This window comes from Dasypus novemcinctus, chromosome 1, assembly GCF_030445035.2.
Source record: "Dasypus novemcinctus isolate mDasNov1 chromosome 1, mDasNov1.1.hap2, whole genome shotgun sequence".
NCBI classification, from domain to species: Eukaryota; Metazoa; Chordata; class Mammalia; order Cingulata; family Dasypodidae; genus Dasypus; species Dasypus novemcinctus.
Genome location: NC_080673.1, coordinates 136,727,054 through 136,754,629, shown reverse-complemented (window position 1 = coordinate 136,754,629; position 27,576 = coordinate 136,727,054). Strand labels below are relative to the sequence as shown.

At 34.7% G+C, this 27,576-nt stretch overlaps 1 protein-coding gene and 1 pseudogene across 1 annotated transcript in view; both read right to left on the bottom strand.

Annotated features, from left to right (window-relative positions):
• LOC101437136 (UDP-glucuronosyltransferase 2A1) overlaps positions 1-27,576 on the bottom strand; it is an 80,873-nt gene that overhangs the window by 36,877 nt on the left and 16,420 nt on the right. The gene's annotated exons all lie outside the window — the stretch shown is intronic.
• On the bottom strand, positions 713-26,973 carry LOC139438623 (UDP-glucuronosyltransferase 2A2-like; annotated as a pseudogene).

Here is a 27,576-nt window from a genome sequence, read left to right as displayed (position 1 = left end):
ATCTAAGCCACTACATGTGTTTTCCAGAGAGGAAAGTAAAGGGGCTTGTTTTTTTCAAAGGGTTTCCAGGATACCACATGTGGACAAAGCAAGGAGGCATTATTGAGATCTATTTAATATTCAGTATCTGAGGATTGGGGATGGGGTAGAGCCTTTAGCCTCCAGTGGATGAGCTGGCTGGAAGGCAGACACAAAGGGACACAGAGAGTTGTCAGAGCTGCTTGACATCAAGACAGGTTTGTGAGTTTTTTTACTCCATCTCCACTGGCTACATGCATAATGTACAAAATTAGAATAGATTATTACAAATACCTAGAAGTCAGGATACTTTACTTATATTCATACTTAATAATTAAAATCCTTCAACTATTATGGAAGCCTGGCTGTTTAATGAGTGCAGTATGATATTGCTGTGCTAAGTAAAAGAATAAAGCTGGCTCTGACCAGGAGCTGACCTGGTCCTGCAAGCACGGCCTTGGGGTTGCTAAGGTGTGGCCCAGTGCTCACATGGGGGCCTTGGTGTTCTCTTGTGGAACACAAGGACATCCCAGAACTTCAACATCAGACAAGTCCAAGCTGCAGCTGTGGTGGATGGAAGACAAATACAGAATTAGTTCTCTATCCACCTGAACAGAGACAAACCCTGAACAATGACAAGATGCAAAATACTTAGCACTCCCATATCTTGCCTCATATGAGAGACTGATGCCTCTTATCGAATGACAGCTTTACCATCATCCTCGTCTTTATTCCGAGATACCAAATCTTTGAATTTTCTCCTCTTCTTGCCAATCTCTGTTATCTGTAACCCTCCTTGAATCACTCAACACAAGCCTAAATCATACCATAAGTCATTTCTAACATCCTCTTGGAGAAAGTCCACTATCCATCATGCTTTGTATTCTCCTATGCTGCAAGAATGAAAAACCCAACTTTGTTAACAACAGATAAGTTCCTGAGGTCTCTGGCTAGAGGCCTATGGGCAGCCACTTATTTCTACCTTTTCCACCAAAAGTCATTAAAAATTTCTGTTTGTCAATAAATAAATTTCAATTTTTTCTAATCCATTACTTTCCACATACAGATACAGTAAAAAAGAAATCTACCATGATTGAGCTGAGTGATCAAATCTTTTCCATATGAAATTAAGGACGTAAGAGAAGGTAGCAGCAATATTTCAGTACTAGTTGATAGTCACCAGGTGACTGCTGTACAATGTAATAGTGCAAATCAGCATTGTGTGTTGAGATTTTCAGGCTGGAATTTTTCAAAGCAAATTTGTTATATGATACTTTAAAAAACTCAAAAAGCATGTTCACACATATGCTGTCAATGATATCAAGAAAGTAAACTATAACAGGAGATTAGAACCTATAAATTGCCATGAACAGCAATCTCAGAGTTAGCAAGTGGACCTTAGACACAGTGTCTCAATACAGGACTCATCTGATATTTAAAATTCTTCCTTCTTAGTTTTATGTCCCCAGGGCTCAAAAGCTGCCATCTACAAAAGCAGCCCCTCATGCTTTATTTTTTTTTAAATGTTACATTAAAAAAATATGAGGTCCCCATATACACCCTACTCCCCTCATCCACTCCTCCCACATCAACAACCTCTTTCATCATCATTGCACTTGGTGAACACATTTTGGAGCACTGCTACACCACATGGATAATGGTTTTCATTGTAGTTGACACTCTCCCCTAGAACACCCAGTGGACCATGGCAGGACATAAAATGTCCAGCATCTGTCCCTGCAATACCACCCAGGACAACTCCAAGTCCTGAAAATGCCCCACATCATATCTCTTCTTCCCTCTCCCTACCCTCAGCAGCTACTGTGGCCACTTTCTCCACATCAATGTTACCATTTGTTCCATTACTAATCACAATAGTTCCATAGTAGAATATCAGTAAGTCCACTCTAATTCATACTCTATTCCTCCATCTTGTGGACTCTGGGATGGTTATGTTTACTCCACCTCTATATCAAGAGGGGGCTTAGATTCCACATGGATGGCGGATGCAATTCTCCTGCTTGCAATTGTAGGCACTCTTGGCTCCCTGCTCATGCTTTATTTTTAAATGCTTTGCACCCACAGGTACAAATACCAGGTATGTATGGGGGATTATGTCTGGCTTGGGACTAGTTTTATAAAGTCATCCATCTAGGGAATAGCCATTTGAATGAAATCTAATCATGAACTAGATGGTTTTTATATGTATGAAGTTTGAAATGTGCTGTAAAACCTGTTAAGGAGAAAACTTAATAGTGAAGAAAGGGAAACAGCAGAGAGAAAAGATTGACATCATGAACAAACTTGAATAGTCCTTAGATATTTGTTCTAAGTCATTTGACTTTCATCAGAAATCTCCCACTATGGTTGGAGGTGAAGAAAATGAGGCTGAAGGAGTAATGATAAGATTCCGGAATGTCTTTAAGGCCAGACTTGCCTTCTGGGAAGACAGAATTAACGAATGGAAGAATCAGAACTCAGTTCAGCCTTCCAATGTTGATCCCATTTTTTTAAAAGTGCTTGGTGCTCAAAAAAAGAAGAAAAGGATGGAGGGCAAAAAGTGAAAAAGATCTCTGTAGTGTGATTTAGATATATCCCCAAAGAAACAAAATATTTTCTTAGTAGGATATTTGGCAAAGGTGGCCAATTTTGACAGCCTTTCATTCAATAGAATAGCTTTGAGGTTTTTTCCCCTCATTCTTTGTATGTGTGCAGCAATCCTAATTTAAAACTATTTTTGTTTCTTATTTGTTTAAGAGAGTTTTATTAATTTCTGGAGGCAATGTTCTACAGTATTAGGGAAATCACAGACACTGTTAAGCAGCCATCACCCCAGACTGCACCTACCCCCATCTCTTTTTCTGGGGAAGTTAGGCATGAATACACTCTAAGTAGCCATCTTCTGTCCTCCCACTATGGCCACCTCCTTTACTATTGTGTGCCATTCCACAACCTGGGGGAGATACTAAGTCTAGTAAAAAGACCCTGCCAGACTTTAAAACCAGAAATAAAACAAGCAGTCCCAGGTGCTCATCAGAAAAGGATTTCTCAGTGGAAGGGCTTGAATGGGATGAAAACCACACTCAAAGAGTATAGATTTTTCTCTCTTCTCCAGCATTATGTCTGGAGCTGCCATCTATTGAGCCTGATTTAGAACACACTTTTTGCCAACCCTGGAGACCAGCTGGGATGGGACTTCCTCCCCTGTCTTTTGGACTGTGCTGTGCAAATGACAAGGAGATTATTTTCCCTTTAAAGGAAATATTAATGGCAAGTAATAAAGAGATCATTTCCTGAAAGTTTCTGTTGTGCCTTCAACCTTTGTTCCATGGTGTACCATTGTAGCAACTCATTCTACATCCCTAAAATATATGAAACAAATATCGACAAATTTGAAGGGAGAAATAGAAGGTTCTAAATTAATACTAGGAGACACCACTTTGAATAGTAGATAGAATATCTAGACAAAAGATTGCTAAAGAAATAGAAGACAGAAAAGTACTATAAAACATCTAATAGGCATATATGTAACACTCAGAATATACATTGTTCTCTAGTATACATAGATCATTCTCCAGGATAGTTCATATGTTAAGTCAGAAATCAAATATCAGTAAGTTTAAAAATACTGAAATGGAATGAAAATTAGAAATCAATGAGAGAGAAAACTGGAAAATTCACAAATACAGACATTAAAGATACACTCTTAAATAACCAGAGAGCTCAAATAAGAAATCACAGGAAAATTAAGAAATATCTTGAGGTGAATGAAAATGAAAATACAATATACCAAACCTTATGAGTTGCAGCATAGGAAGAGAGGGAAATTTAAAGCTCAGTTTGCGTATGTTAAAAAAAAAAAAACAAAAACAGCAACAAAAACAAAGCCTGAGAAAGGAGAAAAACTTGATTTCTAGAGTTATCACTTTATAATATTCATGTGGTCAGATTTCAATACAACATTACAAAGCATGCAAAAGAACTATTTTTGTTTCTTATTTGTTTAAGAGAGTTTTATTAATCTCTGGAGGCAATGTTCTACAGTATTTGGGAAATCACAGACACTGTTAAGCAGCCATCACCTCAGACTGCACCTACCCCCATCTCTTTTTCTGGGGAAGTCAGGCATGAATACACTCTAAGTGGCCATTTTCTGTCCTTCTACTATGGCCACCTCCTTTTCTCTTGTGTGCCATTTCCCATCTGAACCTATGGTGCTAAAAGGGAGAGGGATGTCATCATGAAAGTGCTGAAGCAAAGAACCTGTCAATCAAGATTCTATATCTAGCAAAAGTATCATTCAAAAATGAAGGAGAATTAAGACATTCTCAGGTAAAGAAAAGCTGAGGGAGTTCATCATTAATATAATTGCCCTACAAAAATACTAATGGAGGTCCTTCAGGCTTAAAAAAATGGATAGTAGACAGTGACTCTAAGGCATGTGGAAAAAAATAAATGAAAACTCTGGTAAGGTAACTACATAGGTAAATATATTGCTATATTTTATACACATTTATAAATTTTTTAATGTATTATTATATTTTTGGTCTCTATTGTTTTGGTTTGGAAAAATAAATAATTTTGCCAAGTTAAAAAGATTCCACAGCAATGTCCTCAGGCAAGTTGATAACAACACTTAAAAGCCACCTATCTGGGAAAGCCAAAATGGCAGCAGAGTAAGGAGCTCCTAGAGTCAGCTCCTGTTACAGAGCAGTTAGTAATCAGCCAAAGCTATCTAAAGGACTGTTTTGGGGCCCTAGGAGACCAGAAGGGCATCCCCGCAAGATCCTTGAAAGTATGGAAAGAGGAAACTGCCCATCCACAGAGAAGATTTGTGAGTAGAGATCTCCATGCCCAGAGATTGGTGCCTCTGGCACAAGTCACCATGGGAGCTCTTCCATGGCTGAAGTTGGAAACTCCATTTCCAAAAAAATGGGGGAGGAAAACATGGTGGGCACTGACTTGAGCTACTGATTAGTAAATTCGGTAGGCTGAAGTATAATCCTAGGAACAGCTAAACTTTGAGCTTTGTCCAGGTCAGAAGGAGGCCAGTAGCTTCCATTTTGGCTCTTCCACAACATGAAGGAAGTGGAAATGATTGAAAACCACAGTGCTTGTAGGAACATGTTGGCTTCTTTCCACCCAGATTGGATTGCAGGTCTAGCCTAAACCCCAGGCCCACCTCCAGCAGGGAGGAAACTGGGGAGACCTATACCACCTCTTTGGGAAACTGTAAGCCATGCCATAGAGGCCAGTGCCCATCCTACTCTAGCAGCGCAAGCTGGCTTAGGAGCTATTCCATGGCTGGAGTTAGAAGCTCCATTTCCTATAAATGGTGGAGGAAGATACAGTTGTCCACCCACCTCAGCTACTGATTAGTGGACTTGGTTGGCTAAAGTATAATCCTAGGAACAGTTAGGATTTGAACCTGTCCAATTTGGAAACGGTCTGTTAACCACCATTTTGACTCTGTCCCTGGCATGAGGGGAAGCCTGGCTAACTGAAAAATCCAGTGAAGTTAAGGATTGGCTTCTTTCCACCAAGATTAGTCTGCAGCCCTAGCCTAGGCTTCCACCTCACTTCCAGCAGAGAGGAAGCTGGAGGGACCTGCACCAGGCTCTCCAGGCAACTGCAAGTGCTCTCTGCCAGCACAGACTAAATAGTCAGATACCCATATATAGGAGAGGAGCTGGGTATCCTTAGCCTCTCTGGACAGTGGCAGGAGTTTCCAACCCACATGAACTAGTTTGTTGAATGTCTTCAAATGCATCTCCACCTCTGCTCCCCCATAGGATAGGAGGGTGGCTGGTGGTCTCTCAACCTCTCAGATGCTTTTGGCCTGCAAAGACCTGACCATTGGGCACCTGTGTATCCACATCCATGCCCAATAGGACAAGAGACAGCCTGTGTTTGCCCAGCCTATCTGGGTAACTGCAGGTGCCTTTGGCCCACACAGCCTGGACTGGTGGATACTTGTGGATCCACCCTCATCCCCAAATAGGAAATGAGGGGGCTGGTATTTTCACAGCCTTCCCAGGCAATGGTAGACATTTGTGGCCTGCATGGACTGAACTGTTGGATACCTATGGATCCACCCTCACCCCAGTAGGATATAGGAAGGATCTGGTACATCCACAGCCTCTGGACAATGATGAATACTTTTGGCCCACAGGGACTCAACTGTTGGATGCCTGTGGATCCAACCCAATGCCCTAATAGGATAGGAGGGGGCTGGTGTTCCTCAGCCTCTCCAGGCAGTGGTGGGTATGTTCAGCCTACAGGTACTGAACTGTTGGGCATTGGTGGTTCCATTCCAACCTCCTAAGGGGCAGAAGGGACAGTATTCCCTCAGCCTCTCAGGGCAACTTCAGACATATTTGGACCACACAGATTAGATTGCTGGGCACTCCAGAAAATCCATTCTCACCCCCAGCAGGGAGAGGGGCTGGTGCTTTGTCAGTTTACCTGGTCAACTGTGGTCATTTTGAACCTATATGGCATAGATTGCTGCTCACAACTATAGCTCCATCTCTACCCAAGGTAGGGGATGAAGGGGTGTGAATATTTATCAGTCTCTCCAGGCAACTACAGATAGTCTTATGCTACCAACTTGGATTATTACAGACAGTTGCAACTCTGTCCTTACCCTCAACAAAGGAGAAGGGGGGAGAAGTTTCATCAATTTCTGGGGCAAGGAAAGCAGCTTCAGCCTCCATAGCTTACAAAACCAACTACATCTTTGACTCCTACCACACAAGGAGCAAGGGAGAAAAGACAAGAAAGCCCTAAACCAAAGTGAGAAACTGCACCAAGAATAAATGCATCTAGCAAAACAGATGTGAAAACACCAAAAAATTACAATCCATACCAAGAAGCAGGAAGATATGGCCCAGTTAAAGGAACAAGATCAGTCTGCCGATGACATAAAGGAGTTGAGACAACTAATCATAAATGTTCAAACAAATCTCCTTAATAAATTCAATAAGATAGCAAAAGAGATTAAGGATATTAAGAAGACACTGGGGAAGCACAAAGAAGAATTTGAAAGCATACATAGAAGAATAGGCCTTATGGGAATGAAAGGTGGAATAAATGCAATTAAAAATACACTGGAAGGGTATAACAGTAGATTTGAGGAAGCAGAAGAAAGGATCAGTGAGCTTGAAGACATAGTCTCCAAAAGCAAACATGAAGTGAATGAATAAAGAGAAAAACTGAAAAAATTGAACAGGGTAGTAGTGTGCTAAATGAAAGCAAGAGACTTGCAAACATACATGTCATGGGTGTCCCAGAAGGAGAAGAGAAGGAAAAGGGATAAGAAGGAATATTTGAAGAAATAATGGTGGAAAATTTCCCAACTCTCTTGAAGAACATAGATATACATGTCCAAGAAGCACAATGTACTCCCATGCAAATAAATCTGAATAGACCAACTCCAAGACACATACTAATCAGAATGTCAAATGCCAAAGACAAAGAGATAATTCTGAAAGTAGCAAGAGAAAAACAATGCATAATATATAAGGGAGATCCAATAAGATTAAGTGGTGATTTCTCACCAGAAACCATGGAGGCAAGAAGACAATGGTATGTTATATTTAAGATACTGCAAGAGAAAAACTTTTTCAGCCTGGAATTTTATATCTGGCAAGACTATCTTTCAAAAATGAGGGAAGATTAGAATATTCACAGATAAATAGAAACTGAGTTTATAACAAAAGACCAGCTTCATGGAAATACTATAAGGAGTGCTACAGCCTGAAAAACAAAACAAACAAACAGGAAAAAACAGGAGAGAGAGGCTTGGAAGAGAGTCTAGAAATTATGACTATATCAGTAACAGTAACTAAAAATGTCAAAAATAAAATGACAGATAAAATGGAAAGATCAAATGGATGTAATAAGAACTCCTTTACAGTAATAACATTGAGTGTTAATGATTAAACTCCCCAATCAAAAGACACAGACTGGCAGAATGGATAAGAAAATAAGAGCCATCTATATTCTGTCTACAAGAGACTCACTTTATTTTTTTCTTTTAATTTTATTTTATTTATTCATTTTTTAAAAAATATTACATTCAAAAATATGAGGTCCCCATTCACCCCCACCACTCCCACCCCACCACTCCCCCCACAGTAGTCATGATATCGCCTTTCTCATTTCTTATTTTGTGTATTTGCATCTTCTCTCTTTTTTTCAAGAGACTCACTTTAGACCCAAGGATACCAATAGATTGAAAGTAAAATGTTAGAAAAAGATATTCCATGCATGCAATAACAACAACAACAGCAGCAACAACAACAACAACAACAACAAAAACCTGGGGTAGCTATACTTATTATATAGACTTTAAAAACAAAACTGTTATTAAAGACAAGGGAGAAAATTGCATAATAATAAAAGGGATGATTCACCAGGAAGAAATAACAATCATAAATTTATATACATCTAACCAGGATGCCCCAAGATACATGAGTCAAACACTGGCAAAACTGGAGGGTGAAATAGATGCCTCTACAATAATAGTTGGGAACTTCAATACATCACTCTCAGAACTGGATAGAACATCTGAGCAGAGGATCAATAAAGAAACAGAGAGTTTGAATACTATGATAAATGAACTAAACCTAATAGACATATACAGGACATTGTGCCCTAAAACAGCAGGATGTACATTCTTTTCAAGTGCTCATGGATCTTTCTCCAGGACAGATCATATGTTGGATTACAAAACAGATCTCAATAAATTCTACAAAATTGAAATTATACAAAGCACTTTCTCTGATCATAATGGAATAAAGTTGGAAATCAACAAGCAGAAGAAAAAAGGAAAATTCACATATATATGGAGATAAAACAACACTCTTTTAAATAATCAGAGGGTCAAAGAAGAAATTTCAAGAGAAATCAATAAATATCTCAAGATAAATAACAATGATAATGCAACACATCAGAACCTATGGGATGCAACAAAGTCAGTGTTGAAAGGAAAATTTATAGCCCTCAATGCTTACACGAAAAAGAATAAAGAGCTAAAATCAATGGCAACTACATAGTGGAGGAACTAGAAAAAGAACAGCCAGCTAACCCCAAAGCAAGTAGAAGGAATGAAATAACAAATATTAGAGCAGAAATAAATGAAACTGAGAAGAAAAAAACAATAGAGAGAATTAACAAAAACAAAAGTTGATTCTTTGAGAAGATTAAGAAAATCAACAAACCCTTAGCTAGACTGCCTAAAAAAAAAGGAGAGAAGATGCAAATAAATGAAATAAAAAAATTAAAATGGGAACATTACTACTGATCCCACAGAAATAATAGAGATTATAAGAGATACTGTGAACAACTGTATGCCAAAAAACTAGATAATGTAGATGAAATGGAAAAATTCCTAGGAATGTACAAGCAACCTACACTGTCCCTAGAAGAAATAGAAGACCTCAACAAACCAGTCACAAGTAAAGAGATTGAAACAGTCATCAAGCAGCTCACCAAAATGAGAAGCCCAGGACCAAACAGTTTCATAGATGAGTTCTACCAAGCATTCACAGAAGATTTAATACCAATCTTACTCAAGCTTTTCCAAAAAATTGAACAAGAAAGAACACTATCAAACTGGTTTTATGAAACCAATATCCCCTAATACCAAAAATAGATAAAGATTATGAAAAAATAAATTTACAGACACATTTCTCTAATGAATACAGATGCAAAAACTCACAGTAAAATGCTTGCTAATCAACTCTAACAACACATTAAAAGAATTATTCATCATGATCAAGTGGATTTTACACCAGGCATGAAAGACTGTTTCAACACAAGAAAATCAATCAGCATAATACACCACATTAATAAATCAAAGAAGAAAAACCACATGACCTTATTGATTCACACAGAAAAGGCATTTGACAAAATATAGCATCTTTTCTTGATAAAAATATTACAAAAGATAGGAATTGAAGGAAATTTTCTCAACATGATAAAGGTCATATATAAAAAACCCACAGCTAACATTGTACTCAATGTTGAAAGACTGAAAGTTTTCCCATTGTCTTCAGGGACCAGATAAGAATGCCATTGTCACCACTGTTGTTCATTATAGTGCTAGGGGTTCTAGCTAGAGCAATCAGGCAAGAAAAAGAAATAAAAGACATCCAAATCAGAAAGGAATAAGTAAAATTTTCACTATTCACAGATGATATGATCCTATACATAGAAAGTCCTGAAAAATCAACAACAAAGTTGCTAGAGCTAATAAATTATTTCAGTAGATTTTCAGGATACAAGATCAATATGCAAAAATTTAGTGGTGTTTCTATATACCAGTAATGTGCATGCTGAGTAGGAAGTCAGGAAAAAATTCCATTTACAATAGCAAATAAAAGAATCAAATATTTAGGAAGAAGCTTAATCAAGGATGTAAAGCACTTTTATTCAGAAAACCAGAATGCATTCCTAAAAGAAATTTAAAAATAAATAATTGAAAGAACATTCCATGCTCATGAACTGGAAGACTAAATATTATTAGGATGTCAGTTCTACCCAAATTGATATACAGATTCAAAGACATCCCAATAAAAATTCCATTAGCATTTTTTAAACAAATGGAAAACATAATTATCATATTTATCTGGAAGGGTATGGTGCCCTAAATAGCCAGAAACATCTAAAAAAGGAAAAGCAAAGTTGGAGGACTCTCACTTCCAGATTTAAATCATATTGACTAGCTACAGTGGTAAAAATAGCATGATATTGGCATAAAGATAGACAAATAGACCAATGGACCTGAATGGTTCCATATAGTGCTAGAGGTTCTAACTAGAGCAATTAGGCAAGAAAAAGAAATAAAAGGCATCCAAATCAGAAAGGAAGAAGTAAAATTGGTTCAGAAACAGACCCTCACATCTCTGTCCAAGTGATTTTTGACAAGCCTGTCAAACCTACCCAGCTGGGACAGGACAGTCTATTCAACAAATGGTGCTGGGAGAACTGGATATCCATAGCCAAAAGAAAGAAGGAGGACCACTATCTCACATCTTATACAAAAATTAACTCAAAATGGATCAAAGACCTAAATATAAAAGCAAGTACCATAAGCTCCTGGAAAAAAATGTAGGGAAACATCTTCAAGACCTGGTGGTAGGTGGTGCATTCTTAAACCTTGCACTGAAAGCATGAGCAACAAAAGGAAGCATGGATAAATGGGACCCTCCTAAAAATTAAACACTTCTATGATTCAACGGACTTCAACAAGAAGATGAAAAGGTAGCCCACTCAATAGGAGAAAATATTTGGAAACCACATATCTGATAAGGGTTTGATTTCCATTTTATACAAAGAGATCATACAACTCAACAATAAAAGAGCAAGCAATCCCATTAAAAAATGGGCAAAAGATTTAAATAGACATTTCTCCAAAGAGGAAATACAAATGGCCAAAAAGCACATTTAAAAAAATGTTCCATATCACTAGCTGTTAGGGAAATGTAAATCAAAACAACAATGAGATATCATCTTACAACACATAGAATGGCCTTATTAGAAAAGCAGACAACAATACATGCAGGAGACGATGTGGAGAAGTAGGAACACTCCTTCACTGTTGGTGGGATTGGAAAATGGTGCAGCCTTTGTGCAAGACAGTTTGGAGGTTCTTTAGGAAGCTAAATATAGAACTGCCATAAGATCTAGCAATTCCTCTACTAGGAATATATCCAGAAGAACTAAAAACTATGACACAAATAGACATCAGCACACCATTGTTCACAGCAGCATTATTCACAATTCCCAAAAATGGAAACAATCCAAGTGTTCATCAATCAATGAATGGATAAACAAAATGTGGTATATACATACATACCAAATTGTGGTATGCTGCAGCAAGAAGAAATGAAATTGGGACACAAATGATAACATGGCTTAATCTTGAAGATATTATAATAAGTGAAGTAAGCCAAACACAAAAGGACGAATATTGCATGGTCTCATTATTATGAACTAAATATGAAGAATAAACACCTGGAGTTAAAACCTAGAGTATAGGTTATTAGGAAATAAGAGGAGGTTTGAGAAGAAACACTGATGCTTAATGTACATAGAAGTTTTTGTTAACTTGACTGTAAAAGTGTGGAAATGGATAGAGTTGATGGTAACACATAGTGAGTAGCAACTGGTTTATAAATGGGACTGTGGCTGAAAAGGGTAGTCTGGGGAAGTAAACGTCAATTGAAAGAAAGTTAAAGAGTAATCAAGGAACTGAATGACACAGTGAACCCAGAGGTGGATGAGAATTTTGGTTGAGGGTACAATTGCAAAAGTATCTTTCTGTGAGGTAGAGCAGATGTACATCAGTATTGCAGGGTGGTGGGAATGTGGAGAAGCCTGAGAAAACTAAAATTGATGTGACCTATTGACAGTGGTTAGCAGCAATACTGTAATATTCTTGCATTAACGACAAAGATGCAATGTGTTGATAATGGAGGTATATGGAAGAAGTGTGCCAAATGCACATTATGGACTATGGTTGGTGGTAATAGTCTGATGACATTATCTCATAGCCTGTAACAAATATTCCACCATGGTGTGGTGTGCTGTGTTGGTGAAGGGGTGTTGTATGAGAATTCTACACATGTCTATGATTGTTTTGCAAGTTCACAACCTCTGTAATAAAAATTTATTTTTAAAAAATGGGGTGGGTTGGGGGAAAAATACACCAAATGTAAGATAGAGACTATAGGTGATAATAAAATTTGGATGATACTCTTGCATAGTTTGTAATAAATGTTTCACAACAATACAAAGTGTTGATGAAGGGGTGATGTATAAGACCCCTGTATGATGTTATGTATGTGTGTTTTGTAAGTTCACAATCTTTACTATACACTTATTATTTATGCATGCTCATATATGAATGATATATACTTCGATAAAAAATATATTAAAAAATAAATTTAAAAAAGCCACATCTCTGAAATCTTACCATCAAATTTGGCTTGTATAAAATTCCATCACAAATGTTCATATTAAATCTAAGATTTTCCATTAGCTTTCCTAGTTCCCTGTAGCATGTTCTTATTGTGAAAACATTTGGTCCACAACATTATGGAATCAACTATGGATTCTCTATCTTTCATCATGTTGGCAATAAGGATTACTACAGAGTTAACACTTGTTTCAGAGTCCATTAGTATCTTTGTCATGGAACCAGTAAAATTATATTGTAATTTCTTTCAATCAATTCCTTCAGAATGCTCTTCATATTTAACCAATGTCTGCCTTCTCAAGGCCAAATTCTAGCATTGCCATTAAGAACAATTGCTATGAGAGTCCAATTTAGAGCCAGAATCAGGACAAACTTCCTTAACATGTAGTGTTCAGTAATAAAACTTTATTATTCTAAATATTTTAAGATCAGAAATAAATCTTTCAACATAATATCAGATCTATTTCCATTTTGCACAAGAAAAATGTTTTTAACTGATGGTTACAATTTACTCCTTGAAACTGTTAGAGCTCTTGACTAATAAGAAAATAAAAGTGCAAGTTTTTAAATGCATTAATATTTTCAACAATTAATTTTAGTCCTTGGTAAAGAAAGTATAAGCTATAATAAATCTGCATGGATTCTCTAGTTTCCATGATAGAACCAACATTTAGAATATGTTTTCATTGTAATGCATCTTTCTCAAAAATTAATTTTAGAATGAAATTTAAATACTGACATAAAATTATCTGTGGGAGGATATTTTTTTCTGTTTTATAGATCTTGAACCTAATCATCACTTAAGAAGTCTTACAAAACAATATTTGACTAAGTGGCAAAGTTAACAATATTACCTATTTAAAGTTCCCTTCTGTTCTGTGGGGAAGAATGCCTAATCTGTCGTGAAATAGTAAAATTTGTTGATACACAGGTGAACACTGATGTCACTTTGCTTTTGGTCACATTTTAAAATTTGCATATATGATCAAAAAATTAAGGTCACTTAAGAATAAGAATACACAAATTTTTAGTACACTAAGGATAGAATCACTATATTTTCCTATTCTTTAAAACAAAACCAGTGTTCTCTCTCTCAAGACTGAATGTTTTATATCCCTTTGCCTTTTCATAAAAGCAGGGAGATACGTTTATATATCTAGAAGCACAGGGGTAACTATAAAGTGTGTCATGAAATTATTTAGGTGGACTTCAGAGGTAAATAGACATATGTTCACATCTTGCCTAAAAGAGCTTTTGGAATTTGGAGTTATGTAACTTTCCTGTGATTTTATATTTTTCTCTATAAAAGTATTGCTGAGCAAGAAAGTGGGCTATTTATGGAGCTTACCTATACATTTATTTATATAGTCCAAAGACTCTACGGTTTCCTAAACTGAACATGATTGAGAACATGATTAACTATTTTGAAATATCACATGAAAAATGGGAGTTTAAAAATTGGACAGAATAAAACAAAACACATAATGGAAATCTGAAATTAATAGAGAAATTAAATAATGCTATTTATTTAGCTGGACTAGTTTGGAAAGATAAGGACAAAAATGTAAAGAGTATGTAAAGAATTGCAAGCAAGACATTTTCATCCATCTGCCCCATAGGATCTAAGCCCCCTCTCAATCAGAAACAGAGTGGGCATTATCATTCTAAAGTCCTCAAGATTGAAGAGTGAACAAACATAAGGGGGGAATGCAGCTATGGACAAAGTGGACATTATTCTACTTGTAACGTTGATATAAAGACAGTGGCCACTAGAGGTTCTGAGGGGAGGGAGTGGGAAGAATTGGTGGAACAATGGGCATTTTTGGGATATTGGAATTGGAATTGTTCTATATGACATTGCAATGATGAATATAGGCCATAATACATTCTGTCAAAACCTAAAATTGTACAGTGCCTAGTGTAAACTGTACTGTAAACTATAGTCCATGGTTAGTAGTAATACTTCAATATGTGTTCATCAATTGTAACAAATGTACCACATTAATGAAAGATGTTGTTAATGAAGAAAAGTGGGGGAGGGGGAGAAAGTGGGGGTGGAGTATATATTTTTGATGTAACATTTATGTAATCTAAAGTTTCTTTCAAAATAAAATTTAAAAAAAGAATATGTAAGGAGGTAGAGTTTAAAGGGTGAAATTAATAGCAAATTATTTGTAAAAGTGACACTTCTTGCTATCCAGTGAGTGTTAGAATTTGCACTGGAGAGGCTATGTTTCAATGTGGATTAACAAGGCTTTTAGAGTAAAAAACATAGATTAGTCTAGTCTGTGAGTGAAAACAATACTATCCATTTCATATGGTTATCTGAAGAAAATAATTTATGCCAATAGAAGTAAAATATCTAGCCTGCCACCTGGTACACACTAGGGACTCAATAACTTGTAGGGAAAGGCTGGTTGAGAGAGCCATAGAGCGTATGATGTCCATCATAAAACAGTGTTACTAAGCATGGGTGGTAGCCTCTAATAAGCACACAAAATCTCATGAATTGTGGGGCCATGACTTCTATATATAGGATTGGTGTATGTTCCAACTCATCACTGTAGAAGAGTGTAGGATAAGTACAGATTAATGTTCTATAAGTTGTTAGACACTCTGAGCCTAGAAATGTTTATAGTTCCTACTTTTGTTGCTTTCATTGTTTCTTTTTTACGGTAATTACACTTTTTTAAAAAGATAGCATGATTTTGAACAGTAAATATGTAGAGAGACACAAATTACTTCAGATAGACTATAGTAATTAAAATGCAAATTAAATGATGATAGTGCTCAAGTAGGTTTGGTTTGGAAAGGCAGGGCCTTTTGTAGGTTACAATCTCCCTTTCTCCTACTCTACTTTTCTCTCAAATTTCTTAATTTCAGATTCTGGATCTAATAGAGGAGCACAAGTGTTAAATACAAATAAATAAATAAATAAATAAAAACCAAATAAAAAAGATGAAGGTAAATGGAAAGGATTTAAAGATATGCCTTTTAATATTTTTTTAGTTATGCTCCATTCAAGAGTAACTCGCTTACTATAATACTTAATATACCTAATTCCTGTGGTAGAATTGGTAGAACATATTTTTTTAGGGATTATGTGTTATAAAAAAAAAAAACTGTAGTAAATCTCGTAACTAAGAATTTGAAGAGATATATCTAACTTACCCTGAATATAAAGTATTCATTATATCAAAGTGATATATACATACTTTTTCAATTTCATGATGAAAATGCATTGTCTTGACTTAACAGTATGCTACATTTTTATTTTTCTTTAAGATTTAAAAATAGGTGTTCTGAATGAAGTTTACATCACAGAGTACTAGAAATGTAATTCTGAAGTAAGCCTTGAAACAACTACTCCAAACCAATTATTTCACATTGATAAAGAAAATCAGTACTAAGACCTGCATAATATCATATTGTAAGCAAATAAAGTGAGTGAATCAAAATATTAAAATTAATCAAATATAGCAATCCCCCAAGGAAAATGATTACAAAAATATTAGAGCCAAATATGTAATATTTGACATATCATGACATATTATCACAATTACATTTTTTAAAAAATTTACTGGATCTTTGCCATCTGCAAAATTCAGTTTCTATATTGTTTATGCCAATTATAATTCCACAATATTAATATAGGGGAAAGATTTAGGAGTTGAACAATTGTATCCAAAATGTACCACAGGTATAGTCTTTCCGTTCATTTCTGAAATTATACTCTAACTTAACTTCCCTATTTGTCCTTATTTTCTAAAAGATTAGAAGGTGCTAAATTTGTCTAGAGGTTTATTTGCAAGAGTCAATCAAAATTATCAAACAAATAAATTATCATTCTCTGAAAAAAAAGACAATGCCCTACAAATTTGAAAATGTTTAAGCCAACCTGACGTAATGACAGGAAAAATAATTAATATTAACAAACAAAAGATAATTTGATCATATACCAAAAATAAGAAATTTCTTTCCTGAAGCTAAGAATCAAAGTGAAAGAAGTAATGGTTATTATTATGAATTTTCACTTATGGGATTAAGTAGTTTTTCAAAATTTTTATGTTGGGTATAATATGTTATTTATACCCAATGTTGGGTATTATATGTTCCACATAACATGGAACACAGAAATATGAGTATTTCTACTTAAACTTACTTGTGAATGAAGATTTCATTGAGACTTTAGTTTTTTCATTGATCTCCCAGTACACCAAAGCAGGTAAGGAGTAACCTGGAATTTGTGTTTTTTATGATTTTGATGAGTTTAAGATGGACTCTGAATACTTTCAGATTTCAACAGTACCAGAGGTTACTTTAAAGCAATGATAGTTCTGTTGAAAGCAACACTTTAGTCCTGTTTCAAGGAGGTTACATTTTTTTAAACAGTAGATTTTTAAAAATTATTTAAAAAATAAGAGATATACAATAGATTTGCTTTACAATATCCTATTTTATTTTGTTTTCATTAATATACCCAGTAGAGGGCAGTCTTTTTTACTAAAAAAACAAGGACAGTTTTTAATTTTCAGAGTCCTAAAAAGTTAGTCCTTTGGTGAAAGGGCTTTCTATCAAATGTCTACAGAGACCTATGTTATTTCTTTCCAAAAATGTAATCTTTTAAGATTTGAAATGAAATATATGCATTCACTTGGTAGTGTTTATATAAGAAGAGGTAGGCATTAAAACTAAACATTATTTATAGGTAAACAAAAAATGTAACCCTTTTCATGAAGAGTGAAATAATGGTGTGATTGGTTAGAATATATATTTAGTTACAGACAGTTTGAAATTTGGACTATTATCGTTTTGTCAAGTTCAATTTGGAAAGAGTGCAAGTTTCTGTTCCATCAGGATATTATGAAAAATCTGGAAACAGAAGAGAAGCAGTCACTTTACAACGTATTTTTATTTGTTCATATATAATAATAAAAAACATGGAAGTGAGAAAAGCAAAATGATGAGAGGAAGAGATGATGGGAGGAGAGGGGGACAGCATGCCTGAGAAAAAGACTGGGTATCTCTATATTACAATTTTAAAATAGATTCTCTCTCTGTAATTTGGTTTTAATGGTAATTTTCTTTTCTTCCTTTGGTTTGTCAGTATTTTCTAAAGGTTTTATCAAACCACTTTTTACTATTTCAATAAGCTACAAGCAAATGATGTAAAATATTTTATTATCACGTCTTTTCTTCATTTTTGATACGTGCATAGAATGTCCAGAGTGTGGGAAAGTTGGTCTATGATTGATCGACAGCCTTAACATATGATCAGTTAAAGATTCTATAGCTTTCATTTCATGGGAAACAGAAATTACCTGAGAGTTCATGGGAGAGTCAGAATTGAAGTTGGTGAAAAATGTAGCTCATGAAGCCAATATACGTGTATTGGGATTTCTTTGAAACAACTGGTGACTACATATATAAGTCAAATCTTACTATAAGAAAAATTTGTGTCAATAATTAATTAAAAACAGGAGCTGCAAAACTTCTTAGGCATGGTGATAATTAATGTGGAAATCATATTGTTCCAATATTTTAAGAAGGAAAAAAGCTAATTATATGTAAGGAGACTTATTTTTAATCAAGAAATACATTTTGTTTTTCTGGTGCTTGTATTACTTGGATCTCTAGGTTGAAAGGATAAGAAAAACAATTCAAGTATTCATTTCAAAAGTAAATCTGGATTTATTTTAAGAAAAAAAATAGATGTCTGCAGGGTGTACAAACCTTTAATCTATGTACTCTGTTAATATCTATAATCCAGGAAATCTCTTATCACATAAACACGTATTTCTCAATACCAAATGTAAAATATATATACATCTTCCTTACTTCTAATATTTTATCTTCCATGTATGGCTCTATGTTTCCCAAGCACTTTTGCATACGCTGTCTTGTTGAACATATTCAAGTATATTATAACAAAAGGTAATTCCCCAAATTATTTCCTTCCAAAACACAATTCAGGATCTAAAACAGAACACCAAACAAAATGTTAGCTCAGTTCTATCTCCCTAAGAAATACTTCTTCATCTGTATAAATAATGAAAAAATATATAATAAATATTGATATCCCTTCCTTGTTTCATCTTTCACATTTAAGAAGATTAAATTTAAAAATAAAACACTTTTGCTTAAAGGACCATCCAAAATTTCAAATATTTCAAGTCGTTTTAGATAAACTAGGTTATAGTGAAAGTACTTCAAATGAAGGATAATAATAATTTTCTTTTCCAGTAAAGCAAATCAGTGTGTTAACTTTGTCAATCAAAATCCAGGGAGATATGTTGTAGCTCATCCCTGGGACCTTTATTTAGGGATTTTATGCTTCAGAACACATAATAAATTAAATACACTTAGATTCTTACCTTCTTCTATTAAATGCTGTGAGTTCAGCAAAATTACCTAATCTCTCTGAGTTTCTGTTTCCTCGTGTGTAAAAGGTCGATGATAGTCCCTGGCTGTTTTTTTCTGTGAATTTGCAATAATATTTGGAATGTACCTAGCAAAGTTCTTGGTGCCAAGTAGGTGTTTAGTAAGAGTAACTATTTAATAAATTAATATAAAGGTGCCACAATACACAAGGGAGTTAGCTACAGAATCACTGAAAAGAGAACTAGACCAGAATTTCTTTACGGATCACTAAATGAACATTAGTGAAAATATAATCATGTTGCATGATCAGAGGATGCATTAAAAATCAAAGCAAGAAAATCAGATGCAAATAGAAATTAAGAATGAAAGTTAGCTGCTGGGAGTTATTTAGCCTGATAAGCAGAGAAGTGAGTCCCTTCTTCAGCGATGCTTCCCCACCTCCTCTTTTTCCTGTGCTGTTTTTGAATTGCATCTTTTCAGATTCTCTTGTGAATGCAGAAGCCAGTATGGTAAAGTGAAAAGAAGAGGTTAGAAGAAGGGGAGAAGTAGTGTCTTTTGTTATTATAATTGTGTCTTCTCAAATCTTATCAACCATTCTATGATCCTGGGAACAATTTAAAAAATAATAAACATTGAAACAAGATTGCTCTACTCTCTCAGAAAGGAAAAACAAAATGTCTATAAGTTAAATAAAATACTCAGAACAAAGTGGCCATGAAGTCTGAAGACTACTATTGCTCATTCTTACTAAGCTGTGGGTAATGAGAAACTCAGGGGATTGTGTGTCCTAATACTTTGTGGTTTATAAGATTTCCTCAACAAACCATTTTTTTCTGATTATACTGCATAGAATAATGAACAATTTTTATCTCTAACTCTTTGCAAGTCAGTTGGGGACAATAAAGGGATATTATCAACCTGTCCAGGAGCTATGTGTTTGGCATGCAAGAGAGTTTGGCCAGGCCACCCCGAGTGGAAATATTTCTTCCTAAGTGGTAATGTTAAGTCATCAGGAGAAATGAATATGGTCTCTTCTCATCCCCAATGGAGAGGATGGGTGCCAGTCCATATTTCATAGGGCTATACATAGTGTGGCCTGAAAATAGGTCATTAAAGCATCACCCAGCAATTTGTTAGAAATGGAAATTTTGGGTATCACCTTGAGAATAAATTAACATGGGATAGGAAGGGGAGAGAAATAAATAAAAAATAAATCTTAAAAAAAAAAACCATGAGATAGGGAGGAGTGGGAGGACAGGATCCTCAACCAGCTTTCTGATTGATTCTCATGCGTGCTAAATTTGGGAAACCATGGTTGCACAGCGACTCTGTCGAGGTATTTTTTCCAACCTCTGGAGGGATGAGTGATTATGATATCATCTTGCCCAGGAGTGGACAGGAGGTCAAAGGGATCTCAGGGACATTTGTTTTAGGCCACAGAAATAGCAGGTGCAGCAGAGGAAGCTGTCAGGCACCGAAACAATAAACCATTTTAGGTGGAGGGATGCATTCTACAGAAGAAATACTAAGAAGTGAAAGTAGTAAAGCTGCTAGTAGCCAGAAAAAGAAGATGGGATTCTTTAGAACCTGGAAATAAACTGAAAATTACATATACTTTAAGGCTGAAGCCTGGAGAAGCAATAGAACTATAACCACTTCAGACAGAATTGCAATTACTGTTCAGAATCACAGTCAAGCAGATATGTTGAAGCTGATACAAAACTTTAGTCTAGGCTTGTGAGAATTTTAGTGAGGGCCCACCCAAGCAGGGAAAAGGATTTGGTCTAGGATGAACTGACAATGAAAACACAATATCACAAAATTAATGGGATGCCACTATAGCAGATTTGGGAAGGAAATTTATAACTTTATGTTTTTATATTACAAAAAAGGAAGGTTTAAAATCAGTATGCTGAACATCCCTCAGAAGAATCTAGTAAAGAAAGGGCAATTTAAACTCAGAATAAGTAGAATGAAGGAAATAATAAAGAGCAGAATCCAATGACAGAAAATGGACAAACAACAGGGACTATTCAAAAGTGCCAAAACCGGATTCTTTGATTAATACTACAGATAAACATCTAGCAAGACTATTTTATAATGAAAGAGAAACCATGATTTACCAATATGAGGAATAAAATAGGCTTATCAGTACAGCTCCTACAGACATTAAAAGGAGAAAAGGATATTTTAAAAATAATTTATACCAACACATTCAACATCTTAGATGATATGGATTAACCTTTGAAAAAATAATATATATGTATTAAATTCTAATGAATATAAATACAAAAAACTTATTAGACCCCAAAAAGTAAATTTAAGTCACAATACACTCAATAAGCCTATGAAAATTAACTTATCTCTATATCCAGGCAATAAACAATTAACAAAAAAAATACAATAAAACCCTTTACAATAGTACCAAAAACATAAGATACCTAGAAATAAATTTAATAAAAGATGTGCGAGATTCTGACACTGAAAACACCAAAACATTGCAGAAATAAACGTCTAAATAAATGGAACAATATACAATGTTCATGGACTAGAACACTAAATATTGCTAACGATGACAATATTCTTCAAATTGTTCCATAGATTCAACACAATTTCAATCAGTCTTGGCAGGATTTTTGTGGAAACTATTTCTAAAATTTATGTGGAAAAGCAAAAGACTTATAAAAGCAAAAAAAAAAAAAACTTGGAAAAAAATAAATTTGGTGTAAATACACTGATATTAATAGTTACTATAAAATTATAATAGTATGTTGTGATATTGGCATAAGGATAGACAAATAGAAAATGCACTAGAAAATAGTCAAATCAGATCCATATATAAATGGTTAAATTATTTTCAATTCTTGTATCAAGCTGCAAGGGAAAGATGCTGGGAAACTGAATATCAATGTGGAAATTATAAAGCTCAACACCCCCCCTCAAAATATACATAAAGTTATTTCAATATGGATCATATACCTATGTATTAGAGCTAAAACTAATATAAAGCTTCTAGAAGAAAACATATGGCAATATCTTTATGATCTTGAGATAGGCAAATGTTTCTCAGGTTACAAAAGTCACTCACAATCATAGAAAGCATTAATGAAACAGATTTTTATCAAATTTAAATTATTCTTGTCTTCACCATTAATTAAATTAAAAGGAAGCCACCAACAGGGAGGACATACAAAAGACTACATAACATGTGATTCCATTAATACAAAGTAAAAAATTAGGCAATTTAAACTATCGTGTTAGAAGTCAAGAAAGTAATTACCCTTAGATAGAGATTGTAGGACCTCATGTTAGGAAGGAGGAGTTATCTGTTGAAATAATATTCTTTTTTTAATTTAGGTGCTGATTACATGGACATGTTCACTTTCTGAAACATCACTGAGTTATAAAATTTACGATTTGTGTTTTGCTTAAAAAAAAAGTTACATAAAATTTAAAACAGCCCCACAGCAATGCTTAGAAATGGAACCATAGATCAAATGTGATTTATCTAGTCCAGGTCTAGGCAGAGGGAAAATGTTAAAGAGCAATTTTTTTTAATATGCTAGAAAAAGATTGTCCATTATAGGAAATCCATTTAAAATTTAGCAGCAGGGGAACTGGAATGAAAATGGTAAGGACAAGAAAAAGCAAATTGCACCAACAGAGTGGCGTATTGGGTTTTCCCTTCTGATCTGCAGAGAATAGGAAGGATGGAGGCAGCCTGGAAACCCAAAAGACTACAGCAATATGTGACCAGGCAGTTGCATTAGCCACTTTACTATTTTCTTTACAGTGTTCAAGGCCTCAGCCTTCCAACAACACAGCAAAAGCTAGTCTCAAATCCCAAGGGATAATTATAAATGTGTTTTGAAGCAGGTCTCTCAGAAGTTGGGAGACAGATCAGAGTCAATGCAATTTTTAAGTACTGTGCAGAACAATTGGTCAGGGCAAGATTTATTAAGAGATTCACTCCTGGATGTAAGCAGCAATGGTTTCTAAATCCCATGATATCCCTGTTCTATTAGTAGTTAAAATTGATGATTAATTTTATTCATTTCACATGTAAGTTTTAAGATCGCTTCATTAATATAGGAAACATTTATTTTTTTGTTTTTGTTTTGTTTTGTTTTGTTTTGTTTTTAACAAATACACTCAGATATTTCCTCTTTATTTACTTCCTCCTCCTTCAAGATATTTGGCATCTGGGGTTTCACAACCGTTCAACATGTTATTTTTCTAGTCTATTTTTCCCACGCCTAAAGGTCAACCATTGTAATGGAAACGCCAAAGAAATTTGATATGCATTACTAAATCTCCTTTGTTCAAAGGTAATAAGACAATATTTAAGGTCCCTGCCCTATTTCTGTATCAGTTTACAGTTACCAGGTGCTGTTAATACTTTAAGAATGTAATCTCAAATTAAAGACTAATTGGATTCTACCAGCCTTTCTTGGCAGTATACTTCACTTTGAAATAAAAACTCAAGGTAGTATTGAGTCTAGTAACATAAGAAGCATAAAGGATTTAAGTAAATAAGAACCTTCTTAAAAGGTGGGAGTTCTGAAACTAGATTACTGTAAAGAGATGTTGAGAACTTTCTGTTTCACAAAGGCTTTTTCACATTACATAATTTGGTGTGGCTTCCTTTAAAAAAGAAGGTTTAATATACTCCAGAGATTATTTTTCACAAATATGCATTGACTACTTCTATACACAGAGACCCATGGTAGTGGAATTAGTACTTTGCTATTGCAAAGTTCCTGCTTACTTTGATGCAAATAATGTTCAACATAAATATGATTCTTTATAATTTACATAGTATATCCACATATATGGAATCACATGATCCTCCTAAAAAGTATGATTAAATTATTAACTCCATTTTAAGGAGGAGAAAGCACAGTGACTCAAAGGGTTTAAGTCACTTGCCTGAGATCACACAGCTAGCAGGTGGAACATGACAGGTAGAACATGAACCCAGAACTTCATGTCTTTTTCAAGATCCTTCACCAGCCTACATTTTGTACTCCCCTTATTTAAGGAGTATAGACCATTACTTATTCAATACATGCCATAGTCAGTATATGATACATATATAGGCAATGATTATTATCATATAATACATTTTGAAATGTTTTGGGAAATGATCATGTGAATAATACCTAACTTTAAAGGAAAACATGTTTTTGAGGCTTATAAAACTTGAAATTTATAAACAATAAAATATAGTTCTCACTTTATAAAGAATAAAAGAAGAGCTTTATTTTCAAAATTCCAATTAGCATAATTTCAACTTTGCACATTGTAAAAACTTTACATGTTCTATTTACATTTGTGATATGTTCAATATCTTCTTTCTAGATCTAATCTATGAAGAAGTTTCAGAATTTAAGTGTAAAATTACATGATGAATATTCCAACATCTAAGGAAGAAAAATATTATATAAATTCTACTTATGAGTATTGAGATTAATATTGAGTTATAGTAAGGATATTTCCCCACCAATGGCTTATCTCTGGCCTTAGCTCATGTTCATTTTTGTTGTTGTTTTTACCTCTGCCTGAAATGCTTTTCCTCCCAGGATTGCATTGGCTCTCACCCTCTCTTCCTTCACCTCTTTATTCAAATGTCACTTTCTTGATTTAGACCTTGCCTGGCCTTCCTATTTAAAATTGAAAGCCCTCCCCTACAACTATCTATGCTTTTTATTTTATTACACGGCATATATCACTGTCTAACATCTTATATGTTTTACAAATTTATTTTCTTTACTGTCTTTCTCCCATACTAGAAGGTAAGCTCCATAAAGTAGAAATTTGATCTGTTTTGCTCACTAATGCACTCTCTGTACCTATAAAAGAGGTAGACATTGGGTTCTTGTTTATTAAATAGTTTTCAAAAAAGAAGTCAAGAAGGAGGGAGGAAGAAGGGAAGTACAGTGGGAGGGAAGGAGGGAAGGAGGGAAGGAGGAAAAGAAAGGAGGATAGAAGAAAAGGAGGGAGGTAGGGTAAAAGGGCAATACTGTGTACATTACCTCTGTAAGAAAGTACCATTGGTGGCACCAAATGTTAATTCCTGCTAATTCTTGTTAATTAATGCCCCTGGGTACAAAGACAGATAGAGGAAAAATCATTTAGGAAAGAGGAAAATAGGAAAATGAAGGAAGGAATTTTCACAAAGTTCAGAAACTAGAGAGAACCAATCAGAATTTGTGTGAGAGTTTGCATTATTTTATTTGATCCTTATAAATAATCTGCAAGGCAGGGAAACTGAGGCTTGCCAAATGATACAGAAAAAGTAAGTTGAGACACAGTGGTAGCCCAAGGACTATGAGAAGCTTAAGCATTTAAAGGTATTAAGAGACCAGATAGGATATAAACTCATGTTTTCTTATTCCCCATCCTATGCTTTTTAAAGTTATCTGCAAACAAACAAACAAGATGAAGAACAAATTAAATTATGTTTCACTTAATGTTTGCCAGGAACTGTCAGTTTATATGTATATGTATGTAAGCACACACATAATTTATGGGATTTTATTTGAAAACTGTCACAATTTATTCTTTTAAAGGTCATTTCATTTATTTTTGAGGATTGATCTACACCTTGAAAAAAGAGATTCCTAAATAGGCACAAAAAAATTCAGTTAAGAGATCATAACCTGTTAATAACACTATGTCATTTTTAGGAGTTTATCAAAAGAAAACATCAGGGAATTATACAAAGATATAATAAGAACATTTACTTCAGTTTGGTGTATGCAGTGGGATGGAAATATCTTGCTATTAACAACAAGAATGATTATGATCTGTGGAGTCATTAATAAGAGAAAATTGTGCAGACTTACCTAGAACTTTGCTGCAGTATGAATTCCATTCTCCCCAGTAGGATTGAAATATATAGTCTTGCAGAGAATAAGATAAGGTATTTTTAACCCTATCAGCAAAGGTCATTTGGTCAGTGAGCTCTGACAAGGCTGCAAGTACATAGGAGGCAGGTGCTGGGATTTTCCTACACTTGATCTCCACTGTTGAGGCTGGAAAGAACCTCAAGGTGTAGATAAATAGGATTTCTAATTTCAGAGCAATCAAGTCTCCACAGATTGTTACCAGGTCTGCTATCAATACATCAAAACCACCTTTTTAAGTCATGCCATTAACTTGGAGTTGTTTAGTACTCCATCACAGATCTGTATATTAACTCAAAAGAACGTATCTAGAAGTTTTCCTAGCCCGTTGTAGAAAGTCCAGAGAGTGAGAGGAGTTGGTCTGTGGTCTATCCATAGCATTATCATATGTTCAATTAAGGAATCTTCAGTATTCTTGTTGTAGGAAACAGGTATTGACTCAAAATTCACGGGAAAATCAGGCTTGGAGTTGATGAAGAGAGTTGCCGATGATGCCAGTACAGTCACATTGTGATTTCTTTGAATTAACTCTTCTAGAATGATCTTAATATTTAACCAGTGACTACCATCCATAAGTCAAATTAACACATTCCCACTTAGAACAATTGCAATCAGGGTCATATTATAAACCAAAAGTTGGACAAACTTCTTAGGCATGATGATATTCAGTATGGAAACCATCCTACTGTAGATTTTTTAAGATGGAAAGGAACATTAGAAAGAGCTTTTAGGTAGATTATTATTTTCTCAAATAAAATAATATTTAATGTGGTGGTTACACTCATTCATAGGTCAATTGATCTCTAAATTAAAATGACTACAAAAAGTTCAAAATCTTATATGCAATAGTAGTATTAATCCAACAATGAAAGTGAAATATGGTTCTATTTTAAAGACAAAGAAGCAAGTAAGTGTAAGCTTGGTATCTACGTAGACTGTGATAATAACTATCATTTATAGAATGTGTCTTTAATATCTCTTTCTCAACATCAAGGTAAAATAAAAATAACATTTTTTTTTTACTGCTAAAGCCACTTTGTCAAAACCGGTAGTACCTTCAAGATAGATGTTTTTATTTACAAATCATTTATACATGCATTGTCTTATTCAATCCTTTTAACAATGTAGTATAACAGAACTTATTTTCTCCATTTCATGGATAATGAACCTAATGTTGAGTTACACAGCCAAACACATATGACAAAGGTTACAATTGGGACCTAATGTCATATTGACTCAATGCTGGTTTCTATGATATGGTACTTCACCACAGTAACTTTTAAA